General features: G+C 38.0%; 1 long non-coding RNA gene across 1 annotated transcript in view; it reads right to left on the bottom strand.

The window, feature by feature from the left end:
• Window positions 1-22,326, bottom strand: part of LOC128913535 (uncharacterized) — a 135,523-nt gene that overhangs the window by 84,971 nt on the left and 28,226 nt on the right. The window contains exon 4 of the long non-coding RNA XR_008467998.1: window positions 6,953-7,145. This is a non-coding gene — a long non-coding RNA (uncharacterized LOC128913535). The remainder of the gene's footprint in view (window positions 1-6,952; window positions 7,146-22,326) is intronic.

Here is a 22,326-nt window from a genome sequence, read left to right as displayed (position 1 = left end):
GGGATGGAACACCTCTCCTTTGAGGACAGGCTGAGAGAGCTGGGGTTGTTCAGCTTGGAGAAGGGAAGGCTCTGGGGAGATCTTATTGTGGCCTTTCAGTACTTAAAGGAGACTAATAAGAAAGATTGGGAACAAACATTTTAGCAGGGCCTGTTGCAATAGGACAAGGGGTAAGGGTTCTAAACTAAAAGAGGGTAGATTTAGTCTAGGAAGATAAGGAAGAAAGGTAAGAAAGAAGTCTTTTACAATGAGGGTGGTGAAACACTGGAACAGGTTGATCAGAGAGGTAGTAGATGCCCCATCCCTGGAAACATTCAAGGTCAGGTTGGATGGGGCTCTGAGCAACCTGATCTAGTTGAAGCTGTCCCTGCTCATTGCAGGGGGGTTGGACTAAATGACCTTTAACTCAAACTCCTTTCCAACCCAAACTATTCTATGATTCTATGCAAGTAGAAGAATTCAGATATAAGGTAGCAAAAAAAAAAAAAAAAATCCTATAAATTACCCAAGAAAAGAAAATGAGTCAGGAGAAAGTTCTAACAATGAGTCAGGCGAAAGTTTAAGGTGCTTTCCAAAATGGAAGATTAAGCAGCACTTAACAAAGCAGAAAATCATCATTTGTAAATTTGTACATGATATTTATCAAGCAGAGTAGGCAGATAATTAGTACAATCAGTCTGTTCTTTATCCCTCTTCAATTATTCATCAAATAATTGAAGACTGGGTCACTGTAAAACAATTCATTTCCTCCATAGTTAAGATACAAAATGTGCCTAGTTTACAAAGGCCCCCAACCTCTTGTCATTGGGAGAGGGTAGGGAAGGAACCAAAGGAATTGATGAGAGCAGATTTTAATCTGTGAAGTGATACAAAACATACATGGATACTTTATGAGATTTAAGATTAAAAATTTGGTAAATGACAACGAGAAAGAAGAGCAGCTAATTCAACATTGGACATGGAACTAACACAATTAAAACATTTCAGAACTCATGAGAGGAGCGTATTGCTAGGTCAAGCTTACAGCAAGGATGGTGAGTTGGGCAGTAGCAGTTGCATGCCACTAAGCAGTCTTAGACTGTATAAACGGTCTGTTGTTATAAAGAAAAAGACAGACCTGCCCGCAGAGAGACATGGCAAGAGATCTGCTGCCATAAAACCAAATGTAGCTGCTAGGTATACCACATTGTTGCTACACACTAAACGATGGATCAGCAGTATACCATGAACTGCATCTAACTTGCTTTGTTCAATAAAATTTAAAATCTGAAACAGATATATGATAATCAATTATTCTATATAACACAACATAGCTGCGCAGACTTGATGTACTTTCTAATAGGACTAAATAACTACTGGAAAACTGGAGATGAAAATTAAGGATTAAATATCATTCAGAAGCTTTAATCTAATGTCCAGAGTGCATTGCATCTTCAGAAAAATGAAAAAAAGCTATAATGCCTGATCTTTCATTTCTTATCCAGGTAATACCACTATAGCAGTTACGGGGTGCTTTACTTGTACAGTTTTTTACCTATTTTCCATAGAATTAAGTTCAAATTCCATATTTCTAATGCAAGACCATCTCTCCTATTCCAGTTGATGGTAGTTTCTCGTACATAAGGAATCCAATTGCCAGAAGCATACACCACAGCACTGCACATCTCATCTTCTATCATAGACAGTCTTGTACCAGTCTTGTAAAGACTTACCAGCCTGTTTCACCTAAAGTGCGATTTCTTTATGTGGAATCAATGAACAAATGAAAATAAGACATTGTCTAAATCACTGCAGAAACTGGACTTCAATGTTTACTTTTAGAAAAAATTATAATGACAACAGTTCAAGGCTGAAATGTTATTTCTGTGTAGTCAGAATCTCATTATTCATAATTCTATAGGGAGTTGCAAATGTATTTCCACTTTAAAATTATGGCACCATGCAGCATTAGATTATCCAGAGAGAGTTTAGCATTGATATATAGTTGATACATTGAATTCTGAGCCCACCTGATTCTCACTCCCTTAAAAACATTTGACTACATGAAACAAATTAGTAGTATAATAACTTACAGGGAGAGATGTAATGTCTGTTATGTGTATTGTATTTAGGGCACAAAGATGACATTTGCTAGATGATATAATCTCCTGCAACTGTGTTAATCTTTACTTAGTGCTGCCAGTTCCTGGTAGAATTCTGATGATATCAACTTAAATGGGAAAAAAAAATGATGTGTTTAAATTCTTATTCAGTTTTGCTCTCTTCTGTGGGATGAAAGTAAGGTGTTCCATTTAAATGCACTCCTACATGGATTTCACTGCATAATGGTACTCAGTGCCAGCAGCTTACACAGTGACGCTGCTTTGTATTAAAAAGCATGAATTGACCTTATGTAAACTGCAGTAATTGTTTCCTGCATTAACGAAAAGATCTTTCATCTTTCCAGAACAGGAAATTCAATGGAATTAAGACGCTATTAATCCAGAAATTGAGATATTTGCAATGTTTACACTTCTGTGGTACCAATATCATAGAGCCACCTATGCAAAAAGAAGCCTCTGAATATGAATATCACAGATCTATCATGTTAAGCATAGAAGTGCTGAAAGTATTTTTAAACTATATCTTTTTAAGAAGACATATACACTTTCCAAATATGGAAGAAATACACGTTTAGATGTTTTGCTGAGCATCCACTTGATTCTGGTGACACTTCATCTTTCTGAGAAAAGGACTGCCTTTTGGCTCAGGAGTGTTGGTTTCTGGGAACATACTATCCTGTTGGCTATATTGTGTCTGCACAGAACACAAAGTTCAGATCTATAAGTCTTCTGCTCTTAACTGCCTGAAAGGAGTCTTAAGAAAGAAAACTTTTAAATTTGGGTTGGCCTTGTTTTTACTCCTTGAGAGAGCATGGTATATACCAGAGTAATGAGTGCTAATTAAGAATGGGAGATAAAAGGACAGAAGGTTTGTATATTGTACGGTGTTTCTTTTCAAACTGCCATCTACATCACCTTAAAAAAAAAAAAAAGGATGTAGTGGCTCTTGGGACAGCGAGACCCAGTCATGATGAAAAAGATCCTTTAACTATCATAGTGGATGTTAAAAATTTCTGCAAATCTGTGTTAGCTAACATAATCACTTAGTGTTTTCGGGATCTGAATTCCAATAAATTGACTAGAATCACATAAATCTGTGGGAAACATATACTGTCAATTCAACCCAGGATTAAATAATCTCATATGTTGAAATTTAACGGGGAATCTTCTAGCTGCTGCTACCACTTACAGATCTGCCCAGGTAAACAATCCTGACATGACATAATGTCAAAATATAGCACACACATGGACACATATACGATTGGCGGGTGGATTAAACTAATTTCTAAAAAAATAAAAAATAAAAAGAAACATTCCCTTGAAATGACCAGAATTATTTGATAATTGACAGTAAGATATCAGATGGACTATGTATGTATATATGACTATGTAGAAAATGTGGATTCACACAGGCTCAGTGCAGCCCTGGCTCTCCTTGTTCAGGCATAAGTAGTCTGTGTGAGGCTTTGGGCTTTGAAAATTGTTAGCAACAAGAGCCTGTGAAACGACAAACCTGGGGTAGTTGTAGCAGGGGTCAGTGATTAACCAGCATGGAAATTGCTGACAAGCAAAAGAACAAGGACAAGAGGGAAGGACAATAACGTCTGGAAACCTTTGCTGTCTCCGGTTTATTCCATTCTCCTTTAATGCTCTTAGAAAAGTGGAAATCCAGGTATTTTTACAATTTTATACTGTCTAGCACTCTTCACCATAGCACGGATGCCATGTCATAGTACCCACCCTTCTTTTCTCACAAAAACTACAACTCCATACAATAGGTTCTGTTTACCCATTTCTTCCTTCCCTATCATTAGTTTTAGTTTTCCTTAGATTGCACATGTACTGGGAAGCACAATCTCTCCCTGTGTTTGTTATTACACAGTGAGAAAGATAGTGATTGTAACCTATATAGATGGTCACGATATAAATATCAAAAAGTGACCCTCGAGGCTAATCTCTGCCAAGTATTTATGTGCTAGCAGTCAGGACCCCAGGGAAGGTACTGCCTAACTCAACATAAACTGCTGTATCACAGCCCATTGAGACAGCATTGGGCCCTACTGTACTGGCAGTATGAATCACTGGCAGTGAATATGCCCCTCTGTCTACAGAAACAAAAGCTGACTGACACACACTTCTGGCAGGCTGATACTGCTTCAAGATACCTATTTTTAATGCTCTCCATTCCTTCTTTCCCTACTAAGAAAGGACAAAAAGATTCTACAGAAGGGAAGTGCAAATAATGTGTAGTACCATCACATGTAGCTTTCAAAACAGGAGAGTGTCTTCCAAAGTATATCAAAAAGTTACCACTAACAAAGCCATCAATGCGAGCAGGGGCTAATCATTAACCCACACTAACAAATGAAAGCAGCATCATTTCAGGCCACCTCTTAGCGTTAAAATACAAAACCTTGAAGTGAGAAATGTTCTAGCAGGAGCCTAGCAAATGTCCTAACCCTCCCTCTCACCAATCTGTCTTTCCTGACCATCAAATCCAATTGACTGACAAGCAATTTGTATGAGCCTTTGTACTATGTAAGCTCCAGTAATTCCTTCTTTTAGAAAGCCTTTCATTCCTGCTCACTCTAAGAGGTGAAAAAAATTCGACTGTGTGAAGAGAACAACTAAATTTGGCAGAAAGCAAGCCATCAACTCCCATTAGCACTTCTCTTGGGTATGGCAGCTGGGATGGGCCAATGGCCATAACTAGCCACTCTCTCATCATTTCACTTAACCTCTCAAGAGATAGTGATGAGATCTTATGGCCCAATTAGCATCTAAGTCTTGTCAGACTATCTTATCTCAGACTTAGTTGAGATTGTTTGGACAGATGAAGCTATGGAGCTAAAAAATACTGAGAATGACACATTTTATGACATCAATTGGTCATTTCTTCAAGGAAAAGGAAGGATTATTTCTCTCTTACCATTTCCCTAGCAACAGAGAAAATGAGGGGTTCTTTTTCATTTATAGAAGAGCCTTGATTTCAGGATTGCTGGAAAATAGAAGCATCTGCTTGTAACCAAGGCATCTTCTGAATAGCACAGGACTTTCAGTTAAAACCCTAAGAGCTTTTTAGACCTTATGTGTTATTATGGCAATTATTTCAGATAAAAGGAAATTACAAAGCCTGAGGTATGGGATGGCTTTCATCACACCATGTAGTCCTCACATTATAATCCCTCCCTAGGAGAGAACTTGCTTGACAAATACTATAAATAGGAGCCTACATAAGAGGATAAATAATTATTCATCTGCTGATAAATTCTGACAGATCATCTTTCCTACACAACTTGAGTAAAAGACATAATCAGAAAGTCCTTGATCTGTTAATGGGTATACAGCACTCCAAATCCAAACTACCTTGAAAAATACTGAAAGCTTTAAAATGTTAATTGACTTTTTTTAGTTTGTCTGTAAGGTAGTATCACTGAACTCTAAGCATCATATTGATGTAGGATTGGGGGGGAGTTATTTGTTTTTATGTTTTTTTACTTTTTCACCCTATTAATGTTTAGTAGAGTTATTTTCATTCCCACTAAATTCAACGTACGTTCTCAAGCATTGCTTTTTGTCAGTGTGGCTGGCCACTCTCTCAGTTGACAGAAAGTGTTAAAATGAATCATAGTTAATTAATTGATAAATATACAAAACTGAAAATTTTTTACCAACTGCTACGCTTGTTCTTTAGTCAGAGTCATTGTGTTGATTTCAAATGGACAAGCAGGTAATATTGTAGAAAAAGGCAAAAAAAAATTTGCAGCCTCCAACTATGATCCCATTATGTAATAATTGCTAGAGTGTCCAAACTGAGAATTTCAGCTAATCTCATTCCTTATAGAGGCTAGAGAAATTTTTAGGCAAAGCACTTGGACTACTATACAAGTGTATGTTGTTAAATAGAACCCAGAAATGGAAACAGATACAATCTCCACAGCTTCTTTATTTCTGTCCTGCCAGTTTGCAGGGAGAGAAGGTGACTAGTGCAGAAGATGAATGAGAGAAGTATTTCTCATTTTCCGCCAGACCAATTATTTTTAGAATCACTGTGCTGCTGACAGTTTGGGGCCTGCTATGATAGCAGATCTGAAAAATCAGAATAACACACCTCTAGCGTATAAAAGGATAATGATTTTTAAGAAATTTAAAAATACATGAATGCATAACAACCTGTCTTCCAAAAAACTTCCACTGAAGCCATGGGGTGGGGGAGGCAGTAATAAAGGTTTTAACCATGTGATATGGCCACATTTTTCAGATATTTATAGGTATTTTGTGGAACAGCTTAGGAGCTTTTTTTTTTCCATTTTTGCCCATGAAATGAAACATTTAAAAATAAAATTACAATAGTTCATATTCAAAATGAACCCTCCATGCCAGATCTCTGAAGAATAATGATGCTAAAAATAAAACGTTACCAGGGAAACTGAACGGAACAGAAATTAGCAGTAAGGCCTGATCTAAAGCCACCGAAATAAATGGGAACAGGATCAAACTACACTGAAGAAAATAAATCTGTGTTCCAGAATTTCCTCCTTTCACATTTTATTGGCTTCTGTTCCATGTTTGTGAAGAAATCAGTTTGAGATGAAATAACACATAACCTGTCAATAGAGTACAGGTTCCTAAGCTTCACTGTGCTGGGTACTGTGAATTTAGCAACAGGAGCTTTTGCATGGGCATTTTTAAAAGGACTCTGGTTCATTTTTGCTCCATTGTCCTTTAAGGCTACAGACTAGAAAAGAGAAACAGACTTCAGTTGAGGCAATACTGGAAAAGAGCAGAGAAGGAGACAATATAGTTGACTGCATAGGAAACCTGCAAGGCACAACTTAGCTCGGACTTACCTTGTGGAAGAAACACGACGACAGGTGGCAGGCACAGCTAACATGACGAAGGAGAATACACAGCTGGCTGATGGAGGAAAGGGGCCAATTGGTTGGATAACTGGTTCAGCAAGAACACAGAAAAGGAAGTTACTTCGTGCCAAGGGAGAATGAGAGTGAAGTCCAAGTTCCAGTGCTCAGGGTGAGGCAGACACTGCAAAGGAAATTCAGTTGTAAATTGGTCTGTGTTTACATGTCAATATAAAGAAAGCAACAAGGACAAAAAGACAAACTGGCTCAATTTACTCTCAGAACTAAAAGGTATTGTCCTTGAGAACATTATTTACCAACCTTATTTTTGTGTCATTGACATCTGCTGTTATTAATTACGTGGCTAATACTTTCTGGTCCTGGGGCCATAGGCCATAACTCTGCTTGTTTGGAGAGGCAGAAGGTGAAAAATGGGGAAAATCCCATTGAATAAAAATCACCTCGCTTTGTTCCATCAGTAACAGAAAGGTACAGCTGAATGTTCATGTTTTCAGGACCCCCAAAACTCTATTCTTACAGCACTAGACCAAACATACAGGTCTCACGCAAAAGAAGTGGCTTTTGTTAAAATCCCCATCATTGTCTTAGGACAAAACCAAAAGCCCAGATGCAATCATTGTACAGGAACCACTCCACTAGTAGCCCAATAGACCAAATATTTGTACATGCAAGTAACATTCTTGCTATCCATGGGAATTCTTGATCACACAAGATTCTGTAATTTTACTCGTGACAGAGACCTGTTCTTGGATGCCATAATACTACCTATAACTGGTTAGTTCTGCCTTCTGATTCATTACTAATTTTCATAGTGGTATTTTGTTTTACTGTGCAAAGAGTTTCTTACCGAGTCTAACTTAACAATTCTTTCTTCCAGCAATATAGGAAATCTCAGAGTACTTTATTTCACTACAGCTGATGAGGCTACTCTACATTCGTTCATGCAAATTTCTTAATTTACTAGCAGGGTAGTAGGGAAGGAGAGACAGGAAAAAAATTCCTGTTAAGCAATTCAGCATTTCCTATTAAATCAAGACTGAGGTAGACTCTGCTCTTGTTTACATTGGCACAATCACATTGACATGCAGAGGGCTTTATGCAGGCAAAGGCAGAGGAATGCTTCAGCTATATTACTACTAAGGTCACAAGCATGATTTTGCCAAAGTAGTCTGGGGGACTTGTGGAACAGTTAAATCACCTCCCTTTTCAGTGAGAGGTGACCCATTTTTAAAGAGGGTAGAAAGGAAGACCCTGGGAACTGCTGACCTGTCAGCCTCATCACTGTGCCTGGGAAGTTCATGGAACAGATCCTCCTAGAAGCTATGTCAAGGCACATGGACAACAGGGAGGTGATTCGAGACAATCAGCATGGCTTCACCAAGGGCAAGTCCTGCCTGACCAACCTGATGGCCTTCTATGATGGAGTCACTACACCAGTGGACAAGGGAAGAGCTACAGATGTCGTCTATCTGGACTTCCTGTCGAGATAGGAAAAGGGGTAAGGGTTTTAAACTAAAAAAGGGTAGATATAGACTAGGAAGATAAGGAAGAAAGGTAAGAAAGAAATTTTTTACAATGAGGGTGGTGAAACACTGGAACAGGTTACTCAGAGAGGTGGTAGATGCCCCATCCCTGGAAACATTCAAGGTCAGGTTGGATGGGGCTCTGAGCAACCTGATGTAGTTGAAGCTGTCCCTGCTCATTGCAGGGGAGTTGGACTAAATGACCTTTAAAGGTCCCTTCCAACCCAAACTATTCTATGATTCTATGAAGAGAGAAGCAGGTACCCAATTACTTCTTTAATACAGTTTCAAACTCAAAACAGGACTTACTTCACATAAATTTGCAGTAAGGTTTATTTTAAAGTGAGTAAGAATATTGACATCTACAACTGAAATAGCTGAAATACAAGCTGAAATAGATATCCTATCCATTTCTTCATAAGCAGCTCAAAGGCTGGTTTACCTCTGTATTCCAAATTCCCAGTTCCAAAGCCAATCTCCTATTTAGGAGACAGTCCTAGACTTCCATATAAGGTTATTGCAATTATTGCTATTACAATCCTTCAATAGCAAAAGCTTTACGCTATTAGTATCTCCAGTTATAAAACAAAACAAAAATACAGCTCCTGCCATTGCTTTTTCAGCTGTCTGAATGTCCTCATACAGGGGGGTAAACAAGACTCTCAATATCTACTTAGCGCCAACTGGCTACAAGAGGTCCCCAAGCCTGGCCTGCACTACACTGATATCCCCTTAGTGTAAGAGCTAATAACTCGAGTCAGTTTTACGTAACTAAAATTTCATGTATTCTTTCACTTATATTAGCAACTCTTCCATTTTATGTTTCTAAACTCCTTCTGAGAAAGTCAAAAGATGGAAAATTAATCAGGATACATTTCATTAAGTGTCTTGATACTTTAATTTCAGCATACAGATAGACACATACATAAGGAATATCTAGTCACCTACCTCAAAGGAAAAAAACAAACTTCTATATTTCTGAATAGGCTACTCTGCTGCTATAAAATAGCCGACTAACTATTTTCAGACAGAAGACATTACTTCAGGATTAAATTATTTACAGAGCAGTACGACTCCAGACTTCACATCTCCATCCCACATTTGCTAATTTTAGCACCAATCTCAACCTTATCTCCTCACTTCACCCACGACTTCACTGTGGTATTGGTATCAGAGATCTCTGCCACAATATCCGTTTCTGCTCAGTGATGGCAGAAAGGCTCCCCTATTTGCACTACTGGTCCCCCAAATGAAGAAATCTTAATGTCTACATCCTCCTCCAAAACAGTGAAAGCTTAATACTTACCAAAGTAACTACCTAAATATCTGTTTACCCTTGAGGATCACGGTGTAGAACTCCTCTGCATCCCTAGACTTGTTCTAGATAACCCCTAGAAACAAAAACACCAAAGAAAATCTGTGCTGTCTGTGACACTGACAGCTTCACACATATTAAGCCAGTCAGAACTCACAGTGGGCACACTGCCTGATAGAAGCACACTGCGTCATATGAAAGCAGACTAAATTCCACATAACAATGTCTATAACACATTGCATCTTCAAAGCACTGGTGTAGCATAATTATTTGATTGCAGCACAGTAGTGAGCTAAAAAAGGATCATTATACCACTATATACATAATATACATAATAAACAAGAAGAAAGAGCGATGAGGCTTGCTATGTTAACAGGGTCTTCTCAGACCTCTGGTCACTTGGTTTCTCTTCTGCAGTTCAGGGGCTTACCTCTCACATGGGTATAATGTAGGCTGTACTTCGTACAAAATTTTTTAAAAAATCCTGCAGTACTGGCCACACAGTGGCGAAGCCACTGAACTCCACACTCTGAGTTGTCTTCTCTCCTAACCATTTAGGAACTTATTAGGGCCATGCTTTTTCAAGCCATTACTCAAACTTAATGGTGGTTTTCACTGTCCCAATAAAAAAAATAAATCAGGAGATGCAGAACTAACCACAGCAGATCATCAGCTAATACTGAAAAGCCTTAGGGAGTTTACCTAATTCAGAGTTCCAAATTCTACTGCAGAAGTTACTATAACCCACTATACAGAGAAAAGGACAACAGCTTTAACTGGTAGTGGAAAGTGCAGAAAGGTAGTGGCACATGAAAAAAGTTTAAAGTATCAGAAACTCAGTGCAAATAAATTTTCTGCAACTTTTCTGCAAATAAATTTTCTTTTTTTGATTAAAATTCTAAAATTAATATCTCCTTTCACTTAAAACCATTATTAAAATACAAGGAGGTAAAAAACAAGTGAACTGGGCAGAAAATTCTGACCTTAGCCTCATCATCTTCTTTTCACTACTCACTCATCCTGCGATACCTGCTAGAAATATGGCAGCTTAAAACCCCAGACTGGCACAAAGGAGGGGAGGGGGGGTGGAACAACCACACAAGAAAAAACCCTGTAGGAACATAGGTTTGAGAGGTCTTCAAGTCTAGGTTGCCTGCAGAGGCTAATATCCATGAAATAAGTGTCTAGTTCTGGCATTTATGGTATAGAAAAATTACATAAAATACATTCAACATTATGCAGTGAGACACAATAATTACGAAAGAATGAGCAAGAAATACAGCAAGACAAGCAGCAGGGGCATCTGAAGCATCGTACAGATAGAAACTTATTTCCCACTCATGTAACTATAATATATAGATGCATCACAAGGCCAGTATTTTGGCATTGCTCATTAGCATTGATGAACTCTCCAGAGCTACCTGCATTCGATTTGTCTGTGTCGAGCCTTACATTTGCGCTTGGATTTGCTTTTGAGCCATGAAACTCTGACCCTGCAGATGGATTTCCACCAGAGGAACTCTGTACATAGGCAGGAGCTCTGCACAGGCACGGAATCTTTGGTGTAAAGATCCCTTTGCAGTTAAGTCCTTAGATTCTGAGCAAGTATGAGCAGAGTCTGCCTTATATTTGTAAAATGAGTCCATGAGTCTACTGTAGCATAGATATCTACTAAGAAGTAATAATTATTATGCTATTACGTTTTTATTCTACTTCTCTTGCGTTACGCTTATTGAAGTCAGCTGCACTATTTCTATTTTCAACTTTCTTGAAGCTTTTAAAAACGTCACTACATTTTAACGAAAGGAATCTTAATTGTCTTTCATGCATAAAGTACTCAGGTTTTTAAATTAGAAACAATGAAGAAACTGTCAGCTGGAAAACAAAACTATTTGTCATTTCTATCAGATGGAATTTAGCAATTACTAAAGCCAATACACAAGAAAGAAACACCTAACATTAAAATCCAAAAGTATAAAATGTTCATTCCTCTTGCCCGTGTCACTTTACATTGGTCAAGTAGGAGAGTAGGAGTTTGGTCTTTTAAAAACATGATCCCACTCTTAAGTCTCTGGGTTTGACTCATGATTCATGATAATTTGGCTCTGCTAAACCAACACCAACCATTCCAGCTGTGAGAATGCAACCACGAGGAGTACTGAGATATCATGTGGAAATCCTCGAATCTCAAAATATAAGCAGGTAAATCAGTATCAAAGAAGGTCTGATTCAAGTCCAGTGAAGTCAAAGGAAACAGCTTTTGAAAGGAATTTTGGATAAAGCTGTGTGAACTCAAGAAAACAGTTAGCTCAGTGATATTCTTCTCATCATGAATTGTTTGAATAAGAACCCGAATTAATTATGTAATTATACACAATTATTCAGTGTCTGCATTTGCATTATTGCAAACCCACACTTCTCATAGTGGCTTTCAGTTCTCAAGCTACGCTTGTCACTCAGTCACAAAAGTCTGAGAGTCCCCATCAGAACCTGGACACTGTTATGAATTATTCATAGTGAAACATCTACCACCAAGTATTACAAATTCCATTGCATTCTAAAGACTGGCTTGCATTAAAGCATCTACACCATTGGCAGAGGGGGCAGCCAAGCAGAGATAAGGCTTGATGACTGCTATAAAAATGAAAACCCCATCTCACAGCTTCTTTCTATAGTCATCACTGAGGATTATTATTCAGGGATTAGAGTCCTCTGGTGTTCTTCCTCCCATTCTTCTCCATGTCTCCATTTAGAAGATGTTGGGAAAAGCAGAAATGTACATTTCAGTGCAAATATTTGCTCAAGGGCATTGATTTCAACAGATTTGTTCAACACATGATGAAGTCTGCACACAGGTATGGGGGCCAGAGATAGGTTAATGCAAGCTCAGATATGCACATCCATGCTATTGTTAGACTTTCCAGTTACAGAGTGGACATACTGATAGACTTATTAAAAAAAATCCTCACCTTTATTCTGGAAATCACTTATTGTTCAAAATGAAGATATTCAAGGAGCAGTCTATCTGGTACCAATAAATACAGTATAAGGCCATCAAAGAACTGTCCCCCCTCTTGCATTTATAACTCTACTTGCATTTATAACTTCCTCCTCCCCCCTACATAGCATGCTTTTTTCCTTCCTTACTGTAATCAGGAGCAATGCTAACCTCTCTAAATTCATGGATTAAACCAGGGTACATTTGCCATGAAGAACATTGGCAAAAATCCTTAGCATGGGTAGTAGCTTATGCATTCATGACACCACACTGCAGTGTTGGGGCTTTTTGGTAGTAAAAACTGTCACCAATCCGTGCAAGTAAAAAGTAAAACTAGAGAAGGTCAGAATAGGTGAAGGATACAATAGAAATCCTGGTTCAAATGTGTGCCTCGTCAGATGTAACTGCTTTGTCTAAGCCGAGAAAATACAAGTCTTCCGTCTTGCAAACAGTATGAAATACTTGATCTTTTAAGAATCCAATCAGTCGTCAATGGCCAAATTAAGAATTAATTTATCCCACAATAATCAGAAGTAACTTCAATGCACTCAGTGGAGCTCTACAAATGAGAATGGCTGTTATGCTAGATTCATTCCCAATGATTCTTCAATCACTTTCATTTAGTCACCCAACAAGTAACGATGCTGACAGCTCTCTGAGCATTATTTCCTCTAAAATGTTATTGATTTTCGTTTTCTGGAATCCGACAGAAAGGTTCACAATATAGATGTTAATCAGTGATTTTTAATGGCTATTCATTTTACACACATATTTTGTTCTTGGGTCAGATTTCTATATTCAATAGCTCAATATTATTATTATTATTATTATTAATCATTTGTTCAGAGTTGTCATTGTGGGCTAAACCTTTTCAAGTTGGTGCCCCAGTGTTCATGCACAAATTTGCAAACCCAAGGGTGGATTTTCATGTGTTATCAACAGCACTTGCATCTTCTGTGTAATTATTCTAGCTCAAATAAAATGTAGGCATAAGGACTCCAAAGTAAAATATTTTCCTTCCTTACCTCTTAAAATCTTTGTATTGACTTTCAGCAGAGTAGATATTTTTTTAATCAATTTAAATGCAATTATTTTTGCGAAACCCTATTTTAGATTTACAGACATAACCATTTACTTTGGTTTCCATGCCAACTCCTCTGCTTGGGAAGAGAAACAATAGATGATTTATAACTCCCTTCTTCCACGTTTCACTCCTGCATGTCCCCAACACATCTCTCTGAATGCCAGGAATCAAAACCTGCATGATATCAGTTCAACCCATTAAGTTAAATTAACAACAGAACAAAAATCCCAACTCCAAATTGGTCACTTCTGAGTCATATACACATCAAAATGCTCAGTAGCCATGTTAATATAACTTATTTCCTAACCATTATATATATTGTAGTATTGCTACCAATAATCACTATAAATCATAGAATCATAGAATGGTTGGAAGGGAACTTAAAAATCATCTAGTTCCACCCCCCTTGCCATGGGCAAGGACACCTCCCACTAGACCAGATTGCTCAAAGCCCCGTCCAGCCTGGCCTTGAACACTTCCAGGGATGGGGCATCCACAGTTTCTCTAGGCAACCTGCTCCAGAGTCTCATCACCCTCACAGTAGAAAATTTCTTCCTAATATCTAATCTAAATCTATCCTCTTTCAGTTTAAAACCATTACCCCTCGTCCTATCACTACACTCCCTGATAAAGAGTCCGCCTCTTTGTCTTTACAGTATAGGCACTCGAGCCTGTTCAAAATTTTAAGACTATATGGATAGAGCTGAGGGAAGGAAAGAAATGTGAAGAGCTTTGTCTCAGTTGCTGTGGTCCCACTTGTAAGAGACTGAAATGACAAGTTTGGGATGATTCAGATACGTCTCTCTCTCAGAGAAAGTCAAACATTGAATACCAACAAGTTATATCTCCTCTGAGATTTCTTATATAGCACAGCTGGTTGCAGTGATGTCAGGAAGCTAAACATCAGATGACTACTTTCAAATGCAGATCCTTGTCTGCTCTTGAAAATTAATTAAGGCTGAATTTGCAATTTTGAGGCAGGTCACCTGCTACTGTGCCTGATTCTACAGAAATGAACTCAATGAGCCAGGTGGCACTGCCTGCATTCCCAAAAAAAGTCATGACACATTTTCCCTCTTCCCGCTGGGAGCCCAGTCTGATGTGCCCTACTTCTATGACCTGTTCTTAAAAGGAAAATAAGGCTGGATCTAGGCGAGGTCCTCAAACTTTGAAATCAGTCAATAGTATTATGTACTGAAAAGCCAGTGTTCTGTAACATCAAGTAAAAATAAAAGCTCATATTGCAATTACAAACAATAAGCTAATGAGGAAGTAGGCTTACAGTATTCTTAAAAGATTTTGAGGGACTGTAGGTTTTACACTCTTAAATAAATACACATTTTTCTGGGCAAAATCTTGAAATTAATAAAAGTAATCAAGACCCTGTGTATTCCATGTAACTTGTATGTTTTGGTGACCTGATATACAGATGGAAGTTACCATTCAGAGGAAATACCCCGCAGTCATCTGTAATAAGCTGGAAGTATTGAAGGGAAAACAGGCTGATGAAATTTTATACCTTTATTTCCTTTGATATAGACAGACTATGAATACCTGTAAAATAGCCATTTGTACAATATAGATTTGTTTCCCTGTCTAAATGTAAACTGTGGGTCATTATCATTTTCTGTAGTCAGGCTTCTGTCATCACTGGGTGTTAAGGGCATTCATTTCCTCTCCTACATCTTTTCCATATATCTTTCCATACACCATACTTACATCTTTTCTTTTCTTTTTTTTTTCTTCATTGTCTGCAGTGTGGGATTAATCCAACGGTTTCAGAGGGTACTGGATTGTACCTTACACAAAGAATTTCAGCCCAGTGCAGTTTAAACATGCGAAGATCTGAAAAATTTTCATGAGATGAAGCACCCACAATGCAAGGGGTACATCAGTACAATGAAGTTGATGGCATTGTATTGAACAAAGTCCACATAGAATAATAATTTAGAGCAAGATTCAAAAGAAAGATGGCAATGGACAAAAGCAGATGCGCTGGCTATAAAAAGTTAAACAATCATGAAATGAAAACCAGACAGTTTCACAAGTAAACTACTGTGCAACTTTATATTGAAATGAACTGAAGCCTATTACTCTATCTTCATCCTTCCATCCTCCATTTTTCTTTCATCCCTATCAAATAAGGACCAAATTATTCCCTTTCACTGTCTGTTAAGTCATTTTTGTCACTAACTTCACCTCATCTCCTTGTTGCACCAATTCCTTTCTTTCATTTCACAGTTCATGGCCAATTAATGTTTGTTCCATTTCTTCTTCTAATTTACGTTCTCATCATAATCTTCTTTACCAGATGTATTAAACAGTAAGTATTCATTACTTCTAAATGTTTGTAACAGTGATTCTAAGGAGCCTGCAGGTGTTAGTATAATGGCCTGTCAAAAATAAAGTGCATAAAAGAAGTATTTATAAAAAGAGAAATACCCATTCACCATTATAACATATATCCTCTTATTTGTATTTCAGACGGTAAATATTAACTGCAAACTTCACTCGTGCTTGAATTAGGAACCATTTTTTCAGGGGCTTGTGTGAATGTAGAAAGGCCGCTCTAAATAAATAAATTGCAAGTTTGGGACTAGTGCTTTGATTAACTTGATCCCAAAGAAGAGAACTGGCATGGAGACAACTCATTTCATGAAAGCTTTAATTTTTTTGTTTGGTTGGGGTTTTTTTTGGCTTTATGTTTTGCCATTTAGAAGGGTATGCACTTGGAAACATCATTCTCAATAGAACTATGCACATTAGACCATAGTCAGCACAGCCAGCACAGCCAACAATGAACAGTTGTGCACTAAGTCTAGCTCATCAATGGTAACAGTAGGATCCAGGTAATAGGGATAACTCCTAAACATCAACGGAGTAGCAAAATACTGTCAGCAGCTGCTCGTCTCCTTTTCCATGCTATGGATGCAGCAGCAGCACCACATGCTTCTGCTTGCATGTTCACACACACCGGAGACAAGTGCTTGCTGGGTACCTAAGCTCAGAGCAGCAGCCTAGTAATTTGCTGCATGTCCTTTCCCATTGCACGTGGTATATGAAATGTTAAGCTGGTCTGCAAAGTCTTTAAGAGCACTTCAGTCTCCCTGAGAAAAACAAGCTGATCTTCTGCATTGTGGGATGAAGAGCAAACATTTCTGAAGGGTGCAAGAAAGTGTCCATACTTTAAAAATTACATTATACAGTATATTGTAAAGAAAGCCCAGATAAAGTATGTCCACCAATGCAATAAGTTAACAGAGTGTTGTCTTGGGGTCTGTGTGTCTTGCACCATTGCCAAACATCCACAGTATCAGTTTCAATAAAATTTCCATCGGTTCACTGTCTTTACTGCACTAGAGTAGATTCTTCTTTATATCATTATATCTAGTCATTCTTCTTTATATCATTATATTCAGTCATTAGTATATAGCCTATATGAAGGTGGTTAGAGAACATGATGTTGAATAAACTTTGCTGTTTTGTACAATTCAAAACAAAAATTCAAATGTAAATTGTTCTTGGGTTCAGTAATCTTTTAATCTCATTGGCACTTTTCTATTTTATTTGTACCTGAAATTGTCGGCAGTTATTTTTGAGTCTGTACTGTGGAAATGATTATTTACCTAAAGCCAAAAGAACAACCTGGGGTAGTTTGTTTGACTGAGAAGCAGCTCTGCACACCTAATATTTAACCCAAGTTCAAACAAATTTCACCTCCCTCCCCGACAAAAAATTCACCTCAACTGCTGCCACTTGCTTTATTTTCTGTTCTGTGCACTCTACTGGCAAACTAGAAACAACCTGTTTTCTCCAAGCAACATTTTACCTTACCAACAAACCCATATGCTTCTGTGACGTACAATGACTATATACAAGAATGTCTACTAACAACACTTGAAAACATGATAATATTTTGTAACACATGCAGATAATAAAAAGGTACAGAAGAAGATATTACTATTTTGTGGCATAAAATATCATTAGTATGCAAAATACAAAGTTATAGAAGAACAGACTGCAGCTTTTAGTACCAAATGATAAAATTGTAACTGCCTATAATACAAAGACAATTCATAGCCCACAAGAGTTGTAGAAAGAGCCATATGTTAGCTTTTCTGAATGGCTTAACTAAAGTTCATGAGAAACAGGAGACAACCTGCAAGAAAAGCAAGCAATAGCACAAGACCATGTAAATTATTAGAGATCACATTTAACACCTAGCTTGCACAGCCTCCATGATTTTCACATAGTTATAGAATCATAGAATCATTTAGTTTGGAAAAGACCTTTAAGACCATGGGGTCCAAGCGTAAACCTAACACTGCTGAGTCCACCACTAAACCATGATTCTAAGCACCACGTCTACCAGTCTTTTAAATACCTCCAGGGATGGTGACTCAACCACTTCCCTGGGCAGCCTGTTCCAATGCTTGATAACCTTTTCGGTGAAGAAATATTTCCTAATATCAGCCTAAATCTACTGCTGAGCAACTTGAGGCCATTTCCTCTCATCCTATCCCTTGTTACTTGGGAGAAGAGACCGACGACTCCCACCTCTCTACAACCTCCTTTCAGGTAGTTGTAGAGAGTGATAAGGTCTCACCTCAGCCTCCTTTTCTCCAGGCTAAACAATCCCAGTTCCCTCAGCCGCCCCTCATAAGACTTCTTCTCTAGACCCTTCACCAGCTTCGTTGCTCTTCTTTGGATGCGCTCCAGCACCTCAATGTCTTTCTTGTAGTGAGGGGCCCAAAACTGAACAAAGTATTCAAGATGCAACCTCACCAGTGACGAGTACAGGGGGACAATCACTTCTCTAGTCCTGCTAGACACGCTATTTCTAATACAAGCCATGATGCTGTTTTCCTTCTTGGCCACCTGGCCACTGCCGGCTCATATTCAGACAGCTGTCTACCAACGCCCCCAGGTCCTTTTCTGCCAGGCAGCTTTCCAGCCACACTTCCGCAAGCCTGTAGTGCTGCATAGGGTTGTTGTGACCCAAGCGCAGGACCTGGCACTTGGCCTTGTTAAATCTCATACAATTGGCCTCAGCCCATCAACCCAGCCTGTCCAGATCCTTCTGTAGAGCCTTCCTACCCTCAAGCAGATCAACACTCTCACCCAACTTGGTGTTGTCTGCAAACTTACTGAGGGTGCACTCGATGCCCTCGTCCAGATCATTGATAAAGATATTAAACGGAACTGGCCCCAATACTGAGCCCTGGGGAACACCACTTGTGAGTGGCTGCCCATTGGATTTAACTCCATTCACCACCACTCTTTGGTCCCAGTTTTTTTACTCAGTGGTACAGTTTTTTACTCCATAAGATACAGCTCAGGCAGATGGAGACAGAAAAAGCTTTAAGTGTCACTTCTCTGGATTTGCAATGTCTGAAGGCTGAGGCAAGCCTAAAGGCTAGTAAATCTAAACCTTATTCGTTCAAGCTGGTTACAGCAAAGCTCTTTGTTACAGAGACTTCTTACCCCAACTTGCTCCCAAATTTGGTCCCTAGACCTGACAGCTGGACAACATAAGTCCACCACACTACTTCTCTTCTAAGTGACTTCTGTCCTGTAAGTTACAGGTTGAAGCCAAAGAAATAGTGGCCTTGATGGCAGTCACCAAGGTCCGCCATTGTCACAGGGAAAGTTCATCTCCATGTCAAGGCAATATTAAAAAAGCAAAATGCACACCTCTATTTTTGACATTTTTTGACATGTAAATGAACATAGCAGTGACACTTTTATATTGTATTTTTAAGACATAAAGCAGAATTAATCTTGAGCGTTATTCTGAAGCACCATATTATTTAAGTAGGTGATTTACTATCATGCTATAGAGCACAGGATAGCAACATAGTAAGGTACATTTGCCTTTAAAAGTTCACTTGGAATGGGATCAGGTTTCAAAACAGCAATCCTCTGATTTGAATAATTCCATTAACAGCTCATTTGTAACTTCATTATTAAATGAGTTAATTTCTCCTGTCAAAACTTCTTTTTAGAAAAAAAAAAAGGCCTGATAATAAAATTTGATTAAAAATCTATATATAAAAATTTTGTATAAAAAACCAACATTCACAATTGTTGTTTAGACTTGAATTTATAAGTTTGCTATTTCAGATTGTTATTCATATATACATATATATCTCCATTACTAAAAATAGTTGCAGGGTATAATTTGAAATATCTTGTCAAGATCCTGAAATCAAATGCTAAAACTGAAATATAATGAATTTCCATTATCTAGAAAACATTTTTAAAAATCACTTTGTTCTAAATTAAAATAAAATCAAAACACACTTTCCTTTATGAAATGTAAATTCAGAGCTTTAACCAATGCTATGCAGGGGCTATACAAGAGACTAGGATAAGGATAGAGGGCTGCATAAGCTGTGTCATAACAAACATTAATATACAACTGAAATGCAGTTAACAGATATTCTACAAAACATCAAAAAAAAGTGCTAAAGCTGATCAAACCTGAACTCAGACTAAGTGACGTTCAAGTGGTTTTCAGACTTTTATTACCCTAAATGCAAGCGCAGCTGCTGAATACGTCAATGTAGCCAAACGGCAGCAGCTGCCTAGATTCCACTCCTGGAAAAGACTACTGAGAAGGGGGCTTATCAGAAAGAAAGAGAAAGTCCCATGATACCTAGTATTTTTTTTAAATACTGCAGTGCAGTGTAGTGGAAAAAGAAAGCTTACTGAACCTGACAAACGCAGATTTCTGCTTGAGATCAAAGCAAAAATACAGTCTGCAATGGAGTAGCTTTGCCCTTCCCAATAAGCTCGCTTGATGATGGGAAACATCTACTCCATGTTCACAAAAATGGTCTGAGGAAAAAGAACTGATTTCTGGAACAGATTGGACAGTTTGAAAGAGGAAAGGCATTGGTTGCTCATTGAAAAATATCTCTTTCTAGGCAGCACTGTAGCAGCAGTCTGGCTGATGGCAGAACGGACAGATGGCTGCACATCCACCTGGTGGCTGAAATAATTATATCACCAAGTACGTCTGAGTTACAAAGAATAGCACAATACAAAAACAGCAACTAAAATGTACCCTCCTACAATTGTACCAACACATTTTTAAAGGTGTTTTAGCTGAAATGTAAGCCTGGTATAGCACACATCCAGTGTTTGTGATCACCAGCTGGCTATTACGAGAGACATACAAGAATCAATGTTTCTGCAAATCCAGGACTCACCTCCCCCTTTTACTCACCACCACTACTCAGCATTCTTCAAATCTGTAATTGAGTAAAACGAGCTAAGCATATGGAATTCTATCTTTACTGTCAGCTATGGCTGATACACACAACACGTGTCTAATGTACCGTATTCTGTTTTCTTGACATTTATAAAGTTATTTGAGATTAATAATCCTTTGTACTTGTATATCTTGTAATCATGACTGACTGAAGCTTCAAAGTGAAAACCAGAAGTGTTACAAGAAGTAGTGCTAGAATGGCTTGATAGAGAAAAATATCTCAGGATATGGAAGACCAAGCAGAAATATCAATACAACAACATAAGAAAAATCTCAATTGCTCAACTGTCTATGGTTCAGAGGGTTCTCAAACAATGTTTTTGTGGTAATACACGGGGCCTGACACAAACTGGATTTAATGCAGGCCATGTTAAAGAACTGTGATATCCTAAACCAGAGCCATATTTTACTAGTATCCGTTTTGAGCCCTTGCAAGAACATCTACCATGCAATTTCCTGACATTTTTATGCAATTTATTACTATCTACAGTTTGCTCATGGATGGGAAGATGATAAAAACTTTCATCTTCAAAACATACAGCACTGCTGTTCTTATATTCTTGCTATTCTGTTCTAAGAAAACTGCAGCTGCCACTATGAATACATTAGGGCTTCAGGAAACAGCTGTCCTTAAATATCTCAGCACACCTCTCCATAGACAAATATGGCACAAAGCCATAATTTTCATTTTCATTCTTTTCATCCATGTCAGTTACAAATGAACAAACTCACACAGACATTTCGTGATACCCCTGATGAACGGTGTTACTCTGGTGATAACTTTCACTCCAAAGTGCAATTGCAAAGCACCCAAAAGAAAGAAACGGAATAAAAATTATCAAAACTGACATTATATTTCTGCATGGTTCCTAATGGTTAAAAATGCAGACTGCTTTAGGATTGCACCAAAATATTAATGCTAACTTCCCTAGTTTCTAGTTTCAGATGAGACCTTGTTTATAGATCTTTCTGCAAAAAGCCTCTAAAAGGCAACTTGGGAAACACAAACCATTAAAAAGCTGTATTTCACGTCTCATTTGGAGCAGCAACACAATATTAAAAGCAGGTGAGTGCCTGACAAATTAAGGATTTACAAGAAAATTATTTCAACCAGTTACTGTTTAAAAGACAGACCTTCAGCAAAATAT

The sequence above is a fragment of the Rissa tridactyla genome, chromosome 8 (assembly GCF_028500815.1).
Source record: "Rissa tridactyla isolate bRisTri1 chromosome 8, bRisTri1.patW.cur.20221130, whole genome shotgun sequence".
Taxonomy (NCBI): Eukaryota; Metazoa; Chordata; class Aves; order Charadriiformes; family Laridae; genus Rissa; species Rissa tridactyla.
The sequence above is the reverse complement of the archived record's forward strand: the minus strand, read 5'-3'. Positions and strand labels throughout refer to the sequence as shown.